This window comes from Monodon monoceros, unplaced genomic scaffold (assembly GCF_005190385.1).
Source record: "Monodon monoceros isolate NGI ecotype Baffin Bay Population unplaced genomic scaffold, NGI_Narwhal_1 Super_Scaffold_17, whole genome shotgun sequence".
NCBI classification, from domain to species: Eukaryota; Metazoa; Chordata; class Mammalia; order Artiodactyla; family Monodontidae; genus Monodon; species Monodon monoceros.
The window spans coordinates 32,364,473-32,385,957 of NW_021703773.1; positions in this window are offsets into that span (position 1 = coordinate 32,364,473).

Genomic DNA, 21,485 nt, shown 5'->3' on the forward strand with positions numbered 1-21,485 from the left:
ACCACTTGAAAAATATTCTACTGAATTTTTTCACGGTGAAAATTCACCATTTTTGCTTCTAGATAATGATTTTTTAAAAAAATTCCTTCTTTGAGCTAAAATATAATTTTTTTATCATAAATTATTTTCATTACCACTTAGAATTATTTAAAAAACATACTTGATTTGTACAGAAGAGTGTGTTTGTAAAATAAATATCAGCTATGAAACATAATTACGAAATGGGCCACAATGATTAATCACTTAAATTAAGCCTTAGAAACTCACTGATAATGATTGTGTTTCCTTGTATTCTCACCATTTTCTTTTCTCCTCCGGGGAAGTTATCACTACCCTGAATTTCTTATTATGCCATTTAAACACTATTTTTATTCATATTTTTTTTAATTTTTGGCTGTGTTGGGTCTTCATTGCTGTGAGTAGTTTTTTTCTAGCTGCGGCGAGCGGGGGCTACTCTTGGTTGCGGTGCGCGGGCTTCTCATTGCGGTGGCTTCTCTTGTGGTGGAGCACGGGTTCTAGGCGCGCGGGGTGCAGTAGTTGCGGCACACGGGCTCAGTAGTTGTGGCTCGCGGGCTCTGGAGTGCAGGCTCAGTAGTTGTGGCACATGGGCTTGGTTGCTCCGTGGCATGTGGGATCTCCCTGGACCAGGGATCAAACCGGTGTCCTCTGCATTGGCAGGCAGATTCTTAACCATTGTGCCACCAGGGAAGTCCCATAAACACTATTTTTAAATGAGGATTTTCAAAAGTACCTGGAAGGAGAATATCTGAGTCACAAGGTTTGCATAAACTCTATTTTGCAAGATAGGTCCAAGTTGTTTTCTAATGGGTTGGGATCAATTTTTACTTCCATTAACAGTGTCCAAGGGTTTGAATTGATTGACACCAACCTTGGAATTATGAGACTTCTTAATTTTGCCAGTCTAGTAGATGTAAAAGTGTGCCTCATTATGGTCTTAATTTCGTTTCCCTGGCTACCTACAATGTAGAATATCTTGTCATAGATTAATTGGATAGTTTCTGTTATCTAATTTTTTTTTTGTCTTTTTTTGACTCATTAGCAGAAGTTATACATTTTGGATATAAATCTTTTCCTACCTGTTTGTGCTTAATTATTTACTAGCAGTTTGAGTATCTCTTCACTTTATTCAGAATGCCTTGTGATAAATAAAATGGTTTAATTTTAGTGTAGTCAATTGTTCAATATTTATGTATATGTTACAATTATTTGTGTTTTTTAAATAAATTCTGTCCTAAAACAGATACATGAAAATAGTCTATTTATATTTTTTTAATTTTATTTTTATTTGCGGTACGCGGGCCTCTCATTGTTGTGGCCTCTCCCGTTGCGGAGCACAGGCTCCGGACGCACAGGCTCAGCGGCCATGGCTCACGGGTCCAGCCGCTCCGCGGCATGTGGGATCTTCCCGGATTGGGGCACGAACCCGTGTCCCCTGCATCGGCAGGCGGACTCTCAACCACTGCGCCACCAGGGAAGCCCTATATATATTTTAATATTTTTCTTTTGACTTTTGAATGCTAAATCCGTTAAAAATTGTTATATTTGATGTGAAATGGGAAGTCAGTTATATTCCTCCTCCCCATTTGAATAGCTCATATTTTCCCAGGATATATAGTTTAATCTTGTCATATATCAATTGTCCTTATATATGTGGGTCTTTATCGCCACCAAATTTTTATTGACTTAATTTGTTAATAAACTTAATCATTCTTGTTACCTGGTTAAGGTAATCACATCTTACACTTCTTCAGAAGTGACTTGGGCTAGACCTTGACTCTTCCATATGAATTTAAAACAAACTCAGCAAGTTCCTCAAAAAATCCTGTTGCAATTTTGATTGAAACTAAATCTATAGGTAAATTTGGGGATGACTATTAGTTTAAGCTGTTGCTTCTTTTTGTCTAAACGTATATAGATCTCCATTTAATTTTGTCTTCTTTAATGTCTTTCAATTAAATTTTGTCAGGTTCCCTATAAATAACTTAAGAGTTTTTGTTAGATTCACACATAAATGCACACAGACATTTCCTGGTGTTTTGATATATCATATCTAATATTCACTAAGTTGAAAATGTTTCTTAATTCCTTACAATGTTTTCATTGAGCTGAAGTTTTTGAGTTATGTTCATCAATTTCAAATTATATGTGGGTTTTTCTATATATATCTTTGTCATGATTATCAGCGTACTTTCATTATGATCAGGAAACATTGTATGTATGATTCTAATTATTTGAAATTAATAGATATTTGATTTATGACTCAGTACATGTTTCCTTTAATAAATGTTTTATGATTGCTTGGAGAAAATACGCATGAACATTGAGATGATTAAATTTATGTGTCAACTTGACTGGCCATGGGGTGCCCAGATTAAACAGTATTTCTGAGTGTATCTGTGAGGATGTTTCCAGGTGAGATTAGCATTTAAATTGATGGATTTAGTAGGTTTCCCTCCCCAATCTGAGTGGATATCATCCAGTTTCTTGAAGATCTAAACGTCTTCTCTATTTATATAAAAATCTCTCAGACTAAGATTTACACCATCATCTCCCTTTGTTCTCAGGCCTTGGGAAACTGACTGAATTAGACCACTGGCTCCCCAGCTTGCAGATGGCAGGCTGGGGGACTTCCCATCCTCCATAACAACAGGAAATGAATTTCTATTTTATATATATATATATATACACACACACACACACACACACACATATATATATATATATACACACTCTACTGATTCTGTTTCTCTGAGAAGTCTGACCAATACAGACATTCACTAGTTATGTTGAAGCTATTATACTAAATGTATATAACTTTAGGATTTTAAAATTTTCCCACAAATGGAACTAATCACTATTAGGATCTGACCTATTTTATCTATGATAATGCTTTTCTATCTAAAAATATCATTATCTATTATTAGTAACTTTCTTTGTCAAATATTTCCCTCATTTATCTTTTTAACTTTCAGTATTCTGGTGAAGTTGTTTGATATCTTTTTTTTTTATTAAAACTTCTTTTAGAGCAGATTTAGGTTCACAGAAAAATTGAGAGGAAGGTACAGAGGTTTCCCATGTAACCTCTATCCCCACACATGCACAGGCTCCCTCAGTCTCAACATCCCCAACCAGAGAGTTACAGCTGATGCACCTACATTGACACATCGAATCAACCAAAGGCCATAATTTACATTTTGATTCAGTCTTGGTGTTGTACATTCTATGGGTGTGGACAAATGTATAATGATATATATCAGTTATTATGGTATCATGCAGAATATTTTCACTCACCTAAAAATCTTCTGAGCTTCATCTATTCATCTATTTTCTGTTCCCCATCACTCCTGGCAACCATTGGTCTTACCACTGTCTCCATAGTTTTGCCTTTACCAGAATATCATAAAGTTGGAATGCTACAGTAGGTAGCCTTTTCAGAATGGCTTTTTTCACTTAGTAATATGCATTTAAGTTTTCTCCATGTTGTGTTGTGAATGATAGCGCATTTCTTCCTAGTGCAGAATAATATTCCATTGTCTGGATGTATCACAGCTTATTTATCACTTCACCTACTGAAGGACATTCTTGGTTGCTTCCAACTATTGGTAATTAAGAAAAAAGCCGCTGTTATCATCTGTGTGCAGGTTTTGTGTGGACATGAGTTTTCAGTTCCTTTGGGTAAATACCAAGGAATGAGATTACTGGATAGTATGGTAAGAGAATGTTTAATTTTTAAGAAGTTGACAAACTGTCTTCCAAAGTGGCTGTACCATTTTGTATTCCCACTAGCAATGAATGAGAGTTCCTGTTGCATGATATCGTCCATAGCATTTGATGTTGCCAGTATTCCAGATTTTAGCCATTCTGATAGGTGTGTGGTAGTGTATCATGGTTGTTTTCATTCGCATTTGCTTGATGGTGTATGATGTAGAATATATTTTCATATTCTTATTTTCCATCTGCATATCTTCTTTGGTGACATGTCTGGTAAGGTCTTTGACCCATTTATTAATTGGGTTGTCTGTTTTCTTATTGTTGAGTTTTAAGTGTTCTTTGTATATTCTGGATAACAGTCCTTTATCAGATGGTCTTTTGCAAATATTTTATCCCAGTAGGTGGCTTGTCTTCTCAGTCTCTTAAAGAGGGTCTTTAATAGAACAGAAGTTTTTAATTTTAATGAAGTCTAGATTATCAGTGGTTTCTTTCATGAATCTTGCCCTTCCTGTTGTATCTAAAAAGTCATTGCCATACCCAAGGTCATCTAGGTTTTTTCCTGTAATTATCTTTTTGGAGGTTTATAGTTTTGTGTTTTACATAGGTCTGTGATTCATATTGAGTTGATTATTATAAAAGGTATAAAGTCTCTATTTAGATTCATTTTTTGTATGTGGATATCCAGTTATACTAGCACCAATTGTTGAAAAGATTATCTTTGTCCCATTGTATTACTTTTTTTCCTTTGTCAGAGAGCAGTTGACTACATTTATGTAGGTCTATTTTTGGGGTCTCTATTCGGTTCCATTAATCTCTTCATCTATTATTTTGCAAATAGCACACTGTCTTGATTGCCCCAGCTTTATAGTAATTCTTGAAGTCGGGTAGTGTCAGTCCTTCAACTTTGTTCCTCCCCTTCAGTATTGTATAGGCTCTCCCTGAGTCTTTTGCCTCTCCACACAAACTTTAGACACAGTTTGTCAATATCCACAAAATAACGTGCTGGGATTTTTATTGAGATTTCATTGAATCTATAGATCAAATTGAGAAGAACTGACATCTTGACAATATTGAGTCTTCCTCTCCATTAATATGGAATATCTTTCCATTTATTTAGTTCTTCTTTGATTTTGTTTGTAAATTGTTTTGCAGTTTACCTCATATAGATCTTGTATATGTTTTCTTAGATTAATACCTAAGTATTTCATTTTGGGGGATGCTAGTGTGACGATATTATGCTTTTAATTTCAAATTCCACTTGTTCATTGTTAGTACATAGGAGAGCAATTGACTTTTGCATGTTAACCTTGTAACCTGGAATAAGCACTTACTAGTTTCGAGAGGTTTGTGTGTGTGTGTGAAATCTTTTTGACAAAACTTCCAGTATGATGTTGAAAAGAAGTGGTAAGACAGGACATTTTTTTTTTTTTATAACCTTTAAAAATTGTATTTTTTGTTTTTAGTAAAAGAAATTTCTCTTTCCCATAAAAAATTCTCCTTTTTCTCCATGGCTTTTTCTTTTTCTTTTTTTAAATCTTTACAGAGTGAAGTAAGTCAGAAAGAGAAAAACAAATACCATATGTTAACACATATATATGGAATCTAAAAAAAAAAAATTGTTCTGAAGAAGCTATAGGGGCAGGACAGGAATAAAGAGGGGACATCTTTGCCTTGTGCCTGATCGTAGTCAGAAAGCTTTGACTTTCTCACTATTAAGTGCATAATGAAGCTGTGTTTTAAATGTGTCTCTTGCAAACAGCTTGACTTTGTTGTCTTTATCAACTTGATAATCTCTATTTTAACAGGGAATTTCATTTTATTTATATATATTGTGATTACTGATGTAGGTAGATTTACCTCAATTATCTTATTCATGTGAATCTTACTCCCACGTTTTCGATGTTTATATTCTTCTCCTTCCCTATAATTTTAATTAATTTAATTTATTCTAGTATCTATCTGAATTGAACACTGTTCATCTTAGTGCTTATAAATGAAATTTTCATGCATTCTTCATTTTAAAAATTGTATCATTAATCAATATATCTACTCACATATTTCAAAATACAAGAAACTTAGAATATTTTAACTTTGATAACCACCTATCCCAATCTTACCTGCTATTATTGTTTAATATTTAACTTCTTCTATATGATTTACCACAAAAATTAAATATGAATAACGTTTCATATATTCAATATTAGTTTGAAATTACCCACATGTTTATTAATGTATTTGTTCATTATTCTTTATTGCCCTTCATATAACTTTAAGAGTAATGATTTCTTTCTTGAAATCCACCTCTTGAAAGTTAATTTAGTTAAGTTTCCCTTTGCCTGAATTGTCTTCATTTTACCCTGTGTCTTGATTTTAGCTACACATGTAATTCTAGATTAATACATATTTTGCCTTAGCAATATGAAGTTATTTATTTATTTATTTGCACTATCTCCTTAATTCCAAAACTGTTGTTTGGAATTGAACGCTCAGGATAATTGTCTTTCCGCTGTGAGGTAATCTGTCTTTTTTTTTTTTTTCTGTTTCTAAGTTCTTTCTTTAGTTGTTCATTAGCTGTACTTTGATGTATTTAGGTGTGAGTTTCTGTTATTTGTGCTATCTGGGATTTATTGTATTTCCTAAGTCTGAAGATCCATATATGTCATTAATCCTTGAACATTCTTATTACTACGTTTTCAAAATTACCTCTCTTCAGTTTTTTCTAAATTCTTGTGGATCTGCAGTTAGATGCATAATAGCTCATCTTATTCTGGACTGCTCGTAGTTTCCATCTTAACGGGTGTTTTTCATTTATTTTCCTGTGTGTATATTAGTTTGTATAAAGGGCCATTTTAAGTATTTTCTCAGCCTAGGGTTTCCCAGAACCAGCAAGATTACAGCGTATCCAAGTGAAAGAAGGCCTGTGCTTTCCAATGCTCATGGGTCCTTAGCTAGACCCTAGTCTGAAAAACACATCTTTTTCATTCATTCATTCATTCATTCTCTTATGTGAAAGGGCGATTCTGTTATTGTAAGCCTTGCTTTACCTAAAGTTGAGAGCCCTGGGTTTATTCAGGAATCTCATATTTATATCAATTAAGACTAACTTTAGTGATATGTAACAGAAAACACCAAAATAGCAGTAGCTTACACCAAAAAAAAATAGATTAATTTTCTCTCAGGTTAAAAAAAAATTGAGAGTAGTTAGTCTAGGGTATACATGAGAATTCAGTAGTTGTTATAAACCCAATTTCCTTCTCTGTTTACGCTCTGCCCGCTTTAAGGTAAAGCATTTATAACTAAGGCTTAAACAGGCAACAGCATTCTCTGCTACGTGAAGCCAAACTCTTTTCTCTTATTCACGACAGTCATTGACCCTCAGACTTCAAATCAAGGGTGTTGCCAAAGCAAACAAAAGACACCACCCTCCAAGGGCCGAAATAGCATCAACTTTACCTTAAACCTAGGGATAAAAAATCCCATCATGTTTCAAAACCTTATTTACTTATAAGCCCAGCTGTGTACTTAAACAGCTGTTTGTAGTATTTTATCAAGTGCTGTGTTGCAAGACATCATTTCAGAATACAGCCATCTTCCACTTAATGTAAATGATGTGATTCTAAAAACCTAACATTCTATGTGAAAATATTTAAGGGAATAATTACCCAGTCTTCATCACTTTAAATGGGAAAAATCATAATGCATTACACCTAAATCAAAACCCCCAACTAATTTCCTAAATCATTACTGAATGCAATAAAATGCTTACTTATAATTTACAAAATATCGTGTTTAGATGTAAAAATGCTTAAAACTTTGCTTCCTGATCATCAACAATTACGTGGTCGTTAGCTTTGTTTTGTATGCAGTAAAATGTACTGTGTGCATGTCGCACCATAAACATTTTGTTTACAATATGCAAAGGCCAGTCACACACAACAATAAATGCATTTGAGGGAAAGACTGCATGGAAACATTTACAGTAAAATGGCAATTTCCTGTAATAAACTGTAACTGGCCAGTTAAGTTGGAAACCTAAGATCTGAAGAAAGCTGAGAATTCAGGAGCAGAGCAGTGTTGAGCAGTCATTAATTTCCTCTGGTTACAGAAGTTGATGGTGCAGACAAGTCACATGAGGAGACAGCAACGTTAGGTAAACTATCCAAGTCAGAAGAACCAATACAGATTCTCTGTCAATCTGATGCTGCTGTAAGAACTTGTGAACAGAAAAGCTTCAAGAGAATTAGCTGAAGGTTTAGGATGAGAAAATTGCAAGTGGAACTTTGTATTTCTTATCAAAACATTTAAAATTTTTTGTATACCAATTTAAGACATACTAGTTATGTCAAGCTAAAGAAAGGATTCCCATCCTAGTGTCATAATAGTCAAGAAAAATATGTATTATTGCATCTACATAATTCATTCACTATGATACCTCTCTAAGTGCCAACAACATCTGAGATTCAGATCCACTTTTGACCATCAGTGTGCTTTTCAAAATGTCTGTATGAGATTCTGACATTCTACTAATTGTTTCTGGAATATAATTCAAGGTTTATCCTTTATATAACTTGTTTGAAATGTGCTCTTGTGTTGTAAGGATGTAGTGGTTTTTTATTTTTTTCATAAATAAATTTTGTTTAAAAAACAAAATAGCATAGAAAAGATTACAACTCTCTCTTAAGTGATCTACAGGTTTAATCCAATTCCTCTCAAAATCCCTGCGAGACACCTTTTGTGTTGCAAATAGAGACAAGCTTATCCTAACATTCATATGGAAGCAAACAGGGCAGAATAGTCGACCATTATGAAAAAAGAACAAAGAGGACGAATCAGTCTACCCGATGGGGAGGCTTACTATATAGCTATAGCAATCAAATGGGTATGATATTGGTGATCCTTTGATGGAACTATTCTTTATCTTGCTTGTTCCGGTGGTCATACAAATCTAGATGTGTTAAAATTTCACAGGAGTAAATATATACAAATGAGCGCATACAAAACTGGTGAAGTCTTTTTGTATTGTAATAGGGCTTTAATCATCACATTATAAAATTTTTATGATTTCTACTACATTTTTTTAATTTAGATTTTTAATCCAATCATTTTTTTCTATGACTGTGAAGTATGAATATACGTTTTTTCTTCAAATGGATATTTCTTTCCAAAACTATTTACTGAATTGCTCACTCTGTGCCACAATTTGAAGTTCCAAATTTTCTCACATTTATACGTCAGTCTCGGTACCTACAATTCTATACCGTTAACTTGTTTTGTTTATATGTTATATTAGTTGAGATAACTAACTGTATCCGTTTTCTGTTGTTGCATAAGAAGCGCACATATTACCTCACGGTTTCCGTCAGAAGCCTGGGCATGGCTTAGCTGGGTCTTCTGGAGCTATAATCAGCATGTCGTCCAGGGCTCAGCTCCCGTTTGGACAGAGGAGGTGTCCGTGTCCAGGTTCACTCAGGTTGTTAACAGAATCCATTTCCATGTGATTGAAGGACGTGGCTTCTTACTGGCTTCAGTCGTGATGCCGACGTCACTTCCTAGGGCTGCAATCCGCACCCCACCGTGTGCATCTTCAATAGTGTTTGCTAACGAGTGATGTCTTATATGAGGTAATCAAAAGAAGTGACATCCTATCACTTTTGCCATATTCAATCAATTAGAAGCAAGTCGCAAGACTTCTTATAGCAGTGGTATAATTACCACTCAAAAACTCGACACAACCCTAATGTTCATCAAAAAGAATTTGGATAAATAATTCATGTTGCGTTCAAACACCATACCCATTTTTTTTTTTTTTTTTTTTTTTTTTTTGGTACGCGGGCCCCTCCCTTTTTTGGCCTCTCCCGTTGCGGGGCACAGGCCCCAGACGCGCCGGCCAAGTGGCCGTGGGTCACGGGCCCAGCCCCTTCGCGGCCTGTAGGGATCTTCCCGGACCGGGGCACGAACCCGTGTCCCCTCCATCAGCAGGCAGACTCTTAACCACTGCGCCACCAGGGAAGTCCCACCATACCCATTTTAAAGAAGGAAAAGGAGGAGGGGAAGGGGGCGGAGGGGAAGGACGAACACTAAATGAGGGCATCTGAAAAACAACAACAATAATTCAGACTCTATAAGACTGTGCACATTAGGTTTGGGGATACAGTCCACTGGCATTCTGATTGGTGGAGCAGGAAAAGACTTCATATAGGAGAGAATCAGATCTAAAATGTACTTAGACAAGAAGCTTCAAGGCCATTCTGCAGGGGATGGTAGTGTCTGGCCCCTGACTGGTACTCACGTGCTGGCCTGTGTTCCCAGTCGGGGAGTGGAGTGAGAGTCTGGAACAAGGGAAGAGGAGAGTGGTACTAGCAGGGACGCAGAATACCGTACAGGACTTGGGGTAGACATTTTATCACAAGAGTCTTAGGCACAGACAAGGATGTCAGAATTTGTAAGAAACAAACAAAACGTGGGCCGGGGGGTTCTTTAGAACATAGCAGAAAAGAACGTATAAGCTTTCTAGTTTTCCTAACAAATGCTTAAAATTTTAGAGCATAGTTATACCACTGTTCTCTATTATCAACGTATCATACCATCATATTAACTCTGTGTTAAGACTTTTAATAACGTTATGGAAATAATTTACATCAGATGGATTATGTGATTTCTATCTTATAACAGAGCAGCTCTTCATTATATTTTTAAATCCATTTAAAAATATGATAAGGCATAATATAGAAAATACATGTTTTTCTTACATAAAGAAAACGTTAGGAACGGGCTTGTAGTCTTGAATGTTCTGCAAAGTGTGATGACCTCATTTGAGTGATGAATTGTTGAGATTAGCTCTCTAATTCATTACAGTCAATTCTTTTGAAAATGGTAATAGATATTTCAGTGAATTAGAGAATTAATCTAACAGTCTGCCAAACAAGCTAACCCGATAGTTTGAAGCTTTCCAAGTATAATGTAATTTTAAACTAAGAGAGATCATATCCCATGAGCAGCAAATTGAGATACTCTATGTAACTTAATTTTGAATGGTAATTATATTAATGAAATAAGGTTTTAAAAGCAGTTCAAATCCATACATACCTACAAAGAATTGTTTAATCAGCTCCCTAAAGTAGAAGCTAGTTTAATTTTCTAAATTTAAGAAAGCTAGTTTAGTTTTCTAAAATGCTTGCCTTTAATAAATACTGGTGACAAAGAGATCAGTCCTTCCTAATCAACTCTTTTTAAAGTTTCTTTTTTATTTCTGCCATCTGGGCAAAAGCCCACAGACGTATATATTTTATTAGTGGAGTACATCTTATAGCTAATCGGGAGAACTTCCTGAAGTTGATTTAGAAAGTGCAAATAACTTAGGAAAGAGTCAAGTATTGAGGTTATATTTATTAAATTCAACATGGCATGATTGGGTCTGTTTGAAACAAAGGCACCACACAGTTTCTGAGTCAAAGATGCAGAATTAGAAATTGCAGAGGATTCTAAACACCATAGCTTTCAGCAAACAAAATAAGTTAGAACTGACTATGTCCTGTAAATGTGAGGAAATATTTTTTTCAGGGGGGTAACATGGGCCAGGTGAGTGAATGTGTGTGTCTGTGTGTGTTTGTGTGCAGGAGAATGTGTGTATATGTGTGTGTGTATGAGTGTGTGTGTGTTGGGGGCAGGGGCGGGGGGTACAACTGAAAAGAGAGGACGGTTAAAGATGTCTAATTTGTATGGAATCTTCACAGTATTCTAATACCTCTCCTAGAGCTTCATTAAGTGACTTTGGGCTGCAGTATTAGCTCTCTATCCATGCAATTAGTACTGAAGACGAAATCCCACCTCACGTTCGGGCTAACAGGCTTACGGCAGTGCTTGTTCAGTTTGAGTCTCTTTAAAAATCTTCCCTGAACTGAGCAAAATTCACCCATCTCTACAAGACAGGCACCCCCTGGTGGATGCTGTGTGCTTGTGTTGCTTAGAACCGTACTTGGCATGTTAGCGTCTGAATCTAACAACCTCTCTTGCTAGCCTTTGGTAATAAACACTGTACCCTCCTCCTTACCTCTTACTTGGGATTTGCAAGATAACACGCAGAGTAGAGTCTAGAGCTGGTTCTCTAGAACTGAATAAGAACCATCATAGCGAGTCCTATGTGGGAAGAGCTAGTGGGAAAGATTTATACCATAGTCTAAAAAGAAGATCCAGAATCAGGATGAGAGAAACCAGATGCGAAATCAAGACGTTAATGATATAATGTAAAATAAAATAATATCTATTAAGAGCTTACTTTATTCTAGGCAGTGTTTTGTACGTTTATTAACTCATTTAACCCCATAATGACCTTATTAAGAACCACGATTAACATCCGCCCCACCCCGATTTACAGAGGAAAAGGAACAGGTTACACAAAGCATCTTGCCCAAGGACATACAACTAATATGTGGCAGATATGGGATTTAAGCCGAGGGAGGCTGATTCCAGAGCCTGTCTAGAGGCAGCAGCACTAGATGTTTGGACACTATTTTTTAAGACAAGCTACTTTATAAGTCTCAGTAATAAAATCATACGCGTGAAAAAGTAAAGTTAGAAGCATCTGGCCGGTTACAGAAAATTTTGGATATTTTTAATTGTCTGAGGGCCTGGCATCTCTGCAACAAAAGAAACTTTGGTGATCATCACATATTTTTCCTGGGCAGAAACAGTTGGAAAATTGCTAAGCTGTGACACCATGTAGCACTGCAGAATCACTGTGGAGAGAATCTGTATGAGCTCAAAATACATTGAATTTGCCCAGCACTAGCACACTTGCCAGGCTAACTGGAGAGCCAGGCTCGTGGGTGGTTCAGGCCTGACCTTGATGGTTTCCCCTGTAACTACTGGACACATGAGGTCCAGGCAGTGGCTGTACTGTTGCCCAGAAAGGGTACCTACATGTCTTCTGGAATACCAAAGTACAGGCACCCCATTCTACCTTGAAACACACTCACTCTGTTGGCATCCATCGTGGCAACGCATTGATGTTACTTTTTATTTCTTCCTCATCAGAAGTGGCTCCTTCCATGGTAACCAACAGGTAAGTATGTCATGAGCTGAGTGTCCCACAGACTAAGTATGTTCAGTAGTTTGGAACCATTCATTTTCAGACGCCAACTCAGAAATGTTTCGCAAGCAGCATAATTCCTGTGTTGCTCTAGCAGTTAGGCCCTCCTACCTCATGACAGAACCACTAGAGAGCTGTATTACACCCATCCTCCACGCAAGGGTGTCAGATATGCAGTCAAGGTGAGCCAAAAGTTGCCTGAAGTATCCTTAAAGGGGAGTGCAGAGGGGACGGCTCCGTTACCTGCTTCCCATCCTAAGTGTGATCATGTGGTTGTGAGTACACGTGATTATGACCATATCACATATACAGGTTTTCCTCCAAATTTCCACCCTGCATATCAAAAATGAATTGCATCTAGGTAAGGGAGGTAGGTCTTGATGGAACATCTCTAAACTCCTTAAGAAGAAATGCAGAGTGCTGGTGTGAGAAACCTTCTGTAAATTGCAGGGGGTGGTATGGATATGCATAGATGTCCCTTTCCCAACAGACTGGGATGCATTTTCCCCATTCCACGTTGTGTTCACTGGAAACAGTGATTAGGGAGTGATAGTTCCCATGATAACCAGGAGGTCTCTGTTGCCGGAGTGTCAGACAAAACATCTGGCAAAGAGGTTGATTCTAAAGAGAAAATTAGAGCTGCTATATTAAACAGGTTCAGAATTAGCAATTCGGCAAAGAAGGTATCCACCCAGAAAGAACATGGAAACAAAGGAGTCCAAAGTTACCAAGGATGCTAGTATTTTGTTAGGTCACCTTTGGGGACTTTAAGTGTATGTTACCTGAGTGTGTATGTGTGTGTGTGTATATATATATATATATATTTTTTTTTTTTTAAATAAGTTTCATTGAGATATATTTTATATTTATATCTTAAATGTATTTTAAAGGGTGTAATTCCATAGCTTTTAGTAGGTGCACAGAATGGTGCAGTGATCACCACAATTTCATTTTGAAACATTTCCCCGCCCCCAAAGAAATCCCATACTTATTGGTAGTCATTCAACATTCCCTTCTTTCCTCATCCCTCACCAACTACTAATCCACTCTCCATCACTATGGATTTGCCTATTCTAGACATTTTATACACATGGGGTCATACATATACGTGGTAACTTGTGATTGTCTTCTTTCACTTGGAATAATGTTTTGAAGGTTCATCCATGTTAAAGTATGTGTTAGTACTTTATTACTTTTTATTGCCAGGTAATATCCCATTGCATGGATGTACCACATTTTATTTTTCCATTCAACAGCTGGTGAACGTTTGGGTTGTTTCTACCTTTTAGCTATTATATATAATGCTGCTCTCAACATTTGTGTACATTTTTTGTGTAGACATATTTTTTATTTCTCTTTAGTAAATACGTAGGCGTAGAATTATTGGATCATATGGAAAATTTGTGTTTTAACGTTTTGAGAAATTGCCGAACTCTTTCCACAGTAGCTGCGCCATTTTATAGCCCTACCAGCAATGTACGTGGGTTCCAATTCCTCCACACTCTTTCTAATAGTTGTTATCGTCTTTCTTTTTAATTTTAGCTACTACCATGTATGGGAAGTGATATTTCACTGCGGTTTTAATTTGTATTTCCTAGGGACTAATGATATTGAGCAACTTTTCATGTGCTTATTGGTGATTTGTTCATCCTCTTTGGAGAAATGTCTATTTAAATCATCTGCCCATTTAAAAATTACATTATGTATCTTTTTATTGTTGAATTTTAAGAGTTCTTTATATACTCCGGGCACTTGTTCCATATCAGATACAACATGTGCAAATATTTCATTCCATTTTGTGAACTGTCTTTTCACTTTCCTGATGGTGTCCCTTGAAGCACAAAATCTTTGTTTGATGATGTCTGATTTATCTAATACGTCTTTTGTAATTTATAATTTTGTGTCATATCTGAGAAATAATTGCCTAACCTAAGGCCACAAATATTCACTCCTATGGTTTCCTTTAAAAAATTTTTACAGTGTTCATCTCATATTTAGATTTATGATCAATTCTTGTACAAATTGATGAGTAGACTTTTTTATGTCCCACCTTAAGAAAAGAGAAAGAGGCCATACTCAGGTGGTACAGCAGAGACTGCTACCTCTCAGGATGGCAGTGTCCAGAGTCGAACGCGCTCTACTGAATCTTGTGTGATGTGACCCCTGTTATCTGGCTAACAATACACAAAGCCAACGAAGCAAGGGCCTCTCTCCATTTAACTCAGTTTAAGCTTGTCACGATTCTTTTCTTTTTTCCATCAATTAATACTCAAATACTCAAATGAATACTCAAATATAAATTGCTTTGGGTCAGATACAGTAGATTCACTATTTTAGCACCCATTCTAACCTTATCTGACTTTCCATGAGGGTTGGCAAAGCTGGAAGAGCCCTGGGAAGTGAGGGTTCTGTGTGTGCCCGCCTTCCTCTGCACAGATACATGTGCATTAGTCCTAAATGTGGAAGTAAGCAACTTGATGCACAAGACTGGCTAGATCTACAAGCAGCCAATGTCACAGAGACATTTGGTTTTTCAAGGTAACCGTGGCCAATTATGTTTAGCTTCCATCACTAGCATAAGAGGTTCTCCACGTGGACAGGGATATCCTAGCAGTGCTACTGGTATTATGTGTCTTTGAACCGTGTTGCCCCGAGCTCTATGTTTCCCGGTTGTATGGGACCGAGCTGTAGTGCTCTGGTTCTCTAATAAATCCTTTTCTGTTCAAGATAACTCAAGTGGGTTCTATTCTTTGCGACTAAGAACCATGATTAATACAATCCCCTTTGCCTCTATCTGCCCACACTCACAGCCTGGGCTGGCAACCTCTTCTTTAGCAGACTATCAATACATGATGCTCTGTAACTTCCTTGTTTTGGACCCTATTTTCTACTCCTACTCTCATCTAAATCCTTTTTTCTGCCTTCTAAAACATGATGAACAAATTCTTCTGTGCTCTTAATTTCAGTACTCAAATGTTCTATTTCCCAAATCACTCATTTAAGTATCATGTTCTCTGTCTTTCTAGCTCCTTTGGCCAACTAATCACACTTAATATTTTTTTAACCATCTTGATACTTTTATTTTCCCCCATTATTGTTCTCTTCTGTCTTCTTTCTCTTTCTGAATTCAGTTATAAGATTTATTATTTAATAATTTTTGTCTTGTTCTTATGAGTTTTTTCCCTTCTGGGCAGCTGAACACAGCTAGAGAAAATTATCTAACTTGGCGAGCTGGTACCACTAATAATTCAAGATCGCTCACTATAACTAGATCCTTCTTATAGAATATTGTCCAATATTTATTTGATCAAATTGCACTATATTATCTACCACAAATATTTCCCACGTTTCCCACTCATCCGACATCAAACACTCTCACTGCTCCTATCACTGTCAGCAGGTGACCTCCAATTACTTATTCACAGGGAATGCAGAAACCTTCTGAAATCTATCAAAACACTTTGCCCTACTCCTGCAAGGCTACTAGAATTTGATTCCATCCAATTATCCTCTTTTACATTCTTATAACATCTTGTATTCCTACCTGGAGGTATCTCACTGGAATAATATTTCAGGAAGGAAGGAAGAAAGGAAAGGTGGAAGAAAAGTCCCCAAGCATCTCTCTTTGCCTATAAGATGTTTCTAACAGAATTCTCCAGGGTTCTTAATGCCCAGTTCAAGCAGAGGGCACAAATTAACTGATTCACTACTTCTGGCAGGATCAGAGAACTATTAGTTTCTGCTAATTTCCTCTTCTAAGTATTTCATTAGGTAAAGGATTTGGCCTTGGATAAGAGTGCCTCTTTTTTGTTGAAACTCGCTAGGTATTGGCTATATTTTTGTGTGATAAGTCTAGTACTGTGGCTAAGAGTGTGGAAAAAGACATTGAATCATGCTTCCTTAATAGCCCTCCCACACTTCAGGGATGGGCAAGACATGTGGCTGAACAGGAGTGCTTGCAATAGAAAGGATTTCTCTGCATTCTCAGCTATGGGAGCAGAAATTCACAGTGTAGGTACTATGTCTCAATCTACTTCTTGCCACTTCATAGATGACCTTTCCCTACAAATTGTGGGATGTCAGAGACATCCCAATCCCTTGATAGAGGCAGAACCCTCTTGGTATATATTTATTTTATGCCTGTCCGTATTCTGGAGAATTTTCACTGCCCCAAGATTTGTGAGGTACTCAGATCTTTTTTAAAGAACAACACTTGGAAAATTCTAAGATGTCTTTTATCGATAGGGCATCACTTTAGAAAACATTTTTCCAAGTTACTGGAAAATAACTCTATTTCTAACAGACACATCCTGTGTTAGGCTGTGTCACAGAAATTCCAGCCTCAAAAGGCCAGAAGAAGATGGTTTACATTGAACTTTGGCTGTTTTTATAGTTCTCAGAAAGCACATTTCAAAAAACTCAATCAGGTTACCAGGGATGCCTGATTGATACAAATCCAGAAAAAATATTTATTACGTATTATTAAAGGAAGCTGTCTGGAAAACTGAAAAGGCTAAATTTCATTTATTAAGTGTCTCTAGAGGGTCACCTGACTTGACCCTACTTTGGATCTTTTAAGTACCATTCTAGGGCCATGAAGCCATCTTAGTCATTCATGGTAGCCATACTGATACAAGATGCTTGACTACAGTGACCAAATTGTCCTGGTTTGCCCAATAGTTTTCATAGTTCCCCAGTTTTAAAACTGAGAGTCCCATATCCTGAAAACACTCTCAGCTTGGGACAGACAAGGATGATTGGGCACCCTATTATGGACCCTCGTCATCCCTGAACACTTTGGTCCTTTTTTCTCTGTTATTCTTCTCTGTGGCTCCTTCGACATCATCATTTCATTCTAGGTATCCCGGTTCATGTTAAGCCCTGTAAGGTCCTTATTAAGGCATTTCTATGCTCAATGAGCCTCTGTACTACCAGCCACAAAGGACTAATTGCAAGAAAAGTATGGGGACACTTTTGGAAGAGGAAATCAGTTACTAAATGCTTACCCTGTTGAATTGCTGCACCAGTCACCTAAAGAAGAATCTTCCTGTAGCATATTTAACCAAGTCTCCATTCAAAAGAAATACCATCATAGAAGTCTCTGTCTACTCCCACCATCCATCCACCCAAGAGGTTCTCCAAAGATAGCTTATGGTAACCCATTCCAATCTGTGGCTAAAAAATGTCTAAGTTTCAGCCTCTCTCCCTACCACTATCACTCTCATATCTTTAGAAGCTGATCTAGAGCTCAGTGTTTTAGCTCATTAATATAAACTCACCTCAAGCATATCTCCAACTATTGGACAGCTGACCAGACAATAATCAAAGATTTGGCCAAGATGGAAATGGATGAGTGAGGGAGTAGAGATAAGCCTGACTTGATAATGACCCTTAATGCTGTGGAAATAAGTGTGCTGGCATGGGAAAAGAACACTTCGTAGATCACCGAATTAGCTGCAGAACCACCCATAATAGGCTTCTTCTTGGTTTTCTCACATCCTCTCACCTGTCAATCCTCATTTATTTGATATTTTACTTCTGCATTGGCCCTATGGCTTCTTAGGCCAATTGAATAGACATCTCCCGTTCCAAATTTGAGTCCAATCAGACCCTGCCTCTCCTCTCTAGCACATCATCTCTATGGTTCTATCATTGGTAAAAAGACTTGGGAATTTCCTGTACCTCTGTTTTGTAGGCAGCCTTTACCAGACAAGTCTTGGCAAGCATCAGATGATCTGATTTTCCAAGACTATTAGAACCATCCATTATGCCTCAGCAGCATTGTCTCATGTATCTCTTAGCCATATTTTCTATATCCCAATTTATATGAACTCTCAACAATAGTCAAGAGGGTAGTTTTCATGGTGAGAGAGTTTTGAAATAAATTTATGGGCTACATAAAAATGGTCAAGGATTATGGCACCTGCACACTTCTGGTGCCTGAATATATTTGATTCTACAAAGTGAATTTCTGTGCTACGCTAAACGTTTAAGATGGTTCGTCGATCAATATAGCACTCATGAAAATTGGGCACGGACCTCAGTTGATCACTAAAGAGTACAAAGTTACTCTAAAGAAAAGCATACCTTCAGCTTTAATATTTACCATCTCAAATAAGAAACTTATGGGAAAAACACCTTTTATTTATGAAAGTTACACTCTCATTATTAATCTGAAGATGTGTGTAGGTGTGTGTGGGTGTGTTTTTCCCACCAAAGGTGAAAGATGTAAGAAACTTGGTTGCTCATCGAAGGAAAATCTCTGAACAACATTGCTTTCTTCCTGAATGTTAAAAGGGTAGCCACCTTTAGGATGTGGGCAGGAAATGATGAGAACTAATATTGTGCCAGATAGCACCAGTTATATTGCCAAGCATTGTTATCAGTGCTTTATATACTGGTTTATTTCACTCTTTCAACAGCCCTCTGAATCCCATATACTATTATTATTCCTCCTTTAAATATGAGGATAGGGAGACAGAGAGATTCAAAACTTGCTCAAGTACACGGAACAAAACGGGAAGTGAAGAGGCAGGACTTACTCCCAGGCATCCTGGCTCCCGTGTCCTCTCTCTGAACCACTGTGCTCTGTGCATCGGCTCCCATTGCCCAGAAAATGATGTGTAACTTGTGTTTTGAGTGTCCGAAAGATGCAGCTGCTGTGTGTCCTGGAGGAGAACAGAAGAAATCGAACGACACTCTGAATGTGCGGTGAGGCAAATTGTCAGCCAATCCTGACCCTGCATGTGGGTAGGGCTTGACCCCCCAGGAAGTGACAGAGAAAATGAACCTTAGGCCGGTGCTATGGTGGCCGCTCCTAGGTTCCCAGCCTATCTGGGGCTAATGGTAACTCTGGTGCTCTCCTTTGTGGTGACCACAGGTGGGAAATGCTTTTTAAATCTCCATGTGCTGGCAATAAAGTAGCAACTAGCCAAGTGTATGTACTGAGTGCTTGAAATGTGGTTACTACAATCAAGGAACCTACTTCTAAAATCTTACTTTATTTTAAGGTGAGTGGAGGCATCCCTCATGGTGGCACATTCGTGGCTCAGAGGTAAGGCTTTGAGGGGATCACAGGGAAAATCAGGCAATGCGTCCTCCAGTCATGCTTTTGGCAGACGAGCCCCATTTCAGAAAATCCTTAAGAATGTGTTCCTGTAGTTGTCACAAGTATTTATTAAGGTTAAAAAGCATGCCCAGTCAAATCCATTGAGTTTTGGGGGTCCAGAATCTGTGTGAAAGGGAACTTATATACAATCCATAGTGTTGATTTGAATATAAACAGATTTCCTTACATGATAAATACTCCATAATGGAGTTTTGACCGAGGAAAAGATAATATGGATCCAGAAAACAAATAATTATAAGTGAAGAAAGACTTGAGAGTATGATTGCAATGAGGCTGTGGCCTGGAGCACAGCCATATCTGCAGGGCCTGTGTGTTCAGGGAGAGTGAGAAATGTGGTATAAAGGGGAATAAACCCGCATTATTTCTCACCCATTAGAAAGAATCACTCTAAAGCCACACTGTCGAATATGGTATCCACTGGCCATATGTGAGTATTTAAATATAAATAAATCAAAATTAAATAAGATCTTAGAAGTAGGTTCCTTGATTGCAGTAACCACATTTCAAGCACTCAATACACACATGTGGCTAGATTCTACTTTATTGCCAGAACAGATATAGAACATTTTCATAATCACAGAACATCATATTGTACCGAACGACTTAAAGCATAACTTGTTCACTGCCTGAAGGAGGGCACGGGTCTGGAAGTCGCTAGGAAGAGCAACTGCATTCAGTGAAACCAAGGAAAGAGCAGCAAATGTAGAAGTAGAAGCTTTGCAGAGCGGCATCATTCATTACACGTGGCACAATACCAGCTAATCAGGTGGGCAGTGGCTCCAAGGTACGTCAGGGAGAATTGCTATGACAAGGACTCTTTCAAGAGGAAAGACAGCTCGGTGGTTGTAGATAGAGAATTACCTGTGCATGAAGCTCTCTGCTTGTGACAAATCATAGTGGTGAGGTATTACAATCATTCACTTATTCTGAGTCATAAATTTGCAGATTACACATGGGCTACACTTTTCCTTTTTTAAATAAAAAATGTTTACTCGTTTCTTTCTGATTAGATAAATAATTCATGTTCATCGTAAATTCTTCAAAAAATATAGCAAAATGTAAGAGGAAAGTCAAAAGCACTTGAAGTTTTCAATTACTGGAGACGACTAACAACCTCTTGGCAAGACAGATGGATAGAGAAATACATATATGCACGTATATTATTTTTACATAAATACGATCATTGGCTTTATACTGAATAGTTGTTTTGTTGTAGTATTTTTGTTATAGTCTGGGATTTTTTTTTTTTTTTTTTTTTTTTTGCTGTACGCAGGCCTCTCACTGTTGTGGCCTCTCCCGTTGCGGAGCACAGGCTCCGGACGCGCAGGCTCAGCGGCCATGGCTCACGGGCCTAGCCGCTCCGCGGCATGTGGGATCCTCCCGGACCGGGGCACGAACCCGTGTCCCCTGCATCGGCAGGCGGACTCTCAACCACTGCACCACCAGGGAAGCCCTGGGATTTTTTTTTAATCATAGTCTTTGTATTTTGGGTTTTGCTTTGCTCTCTCCACTAATCCACTTGCTCTTATTGTTCAC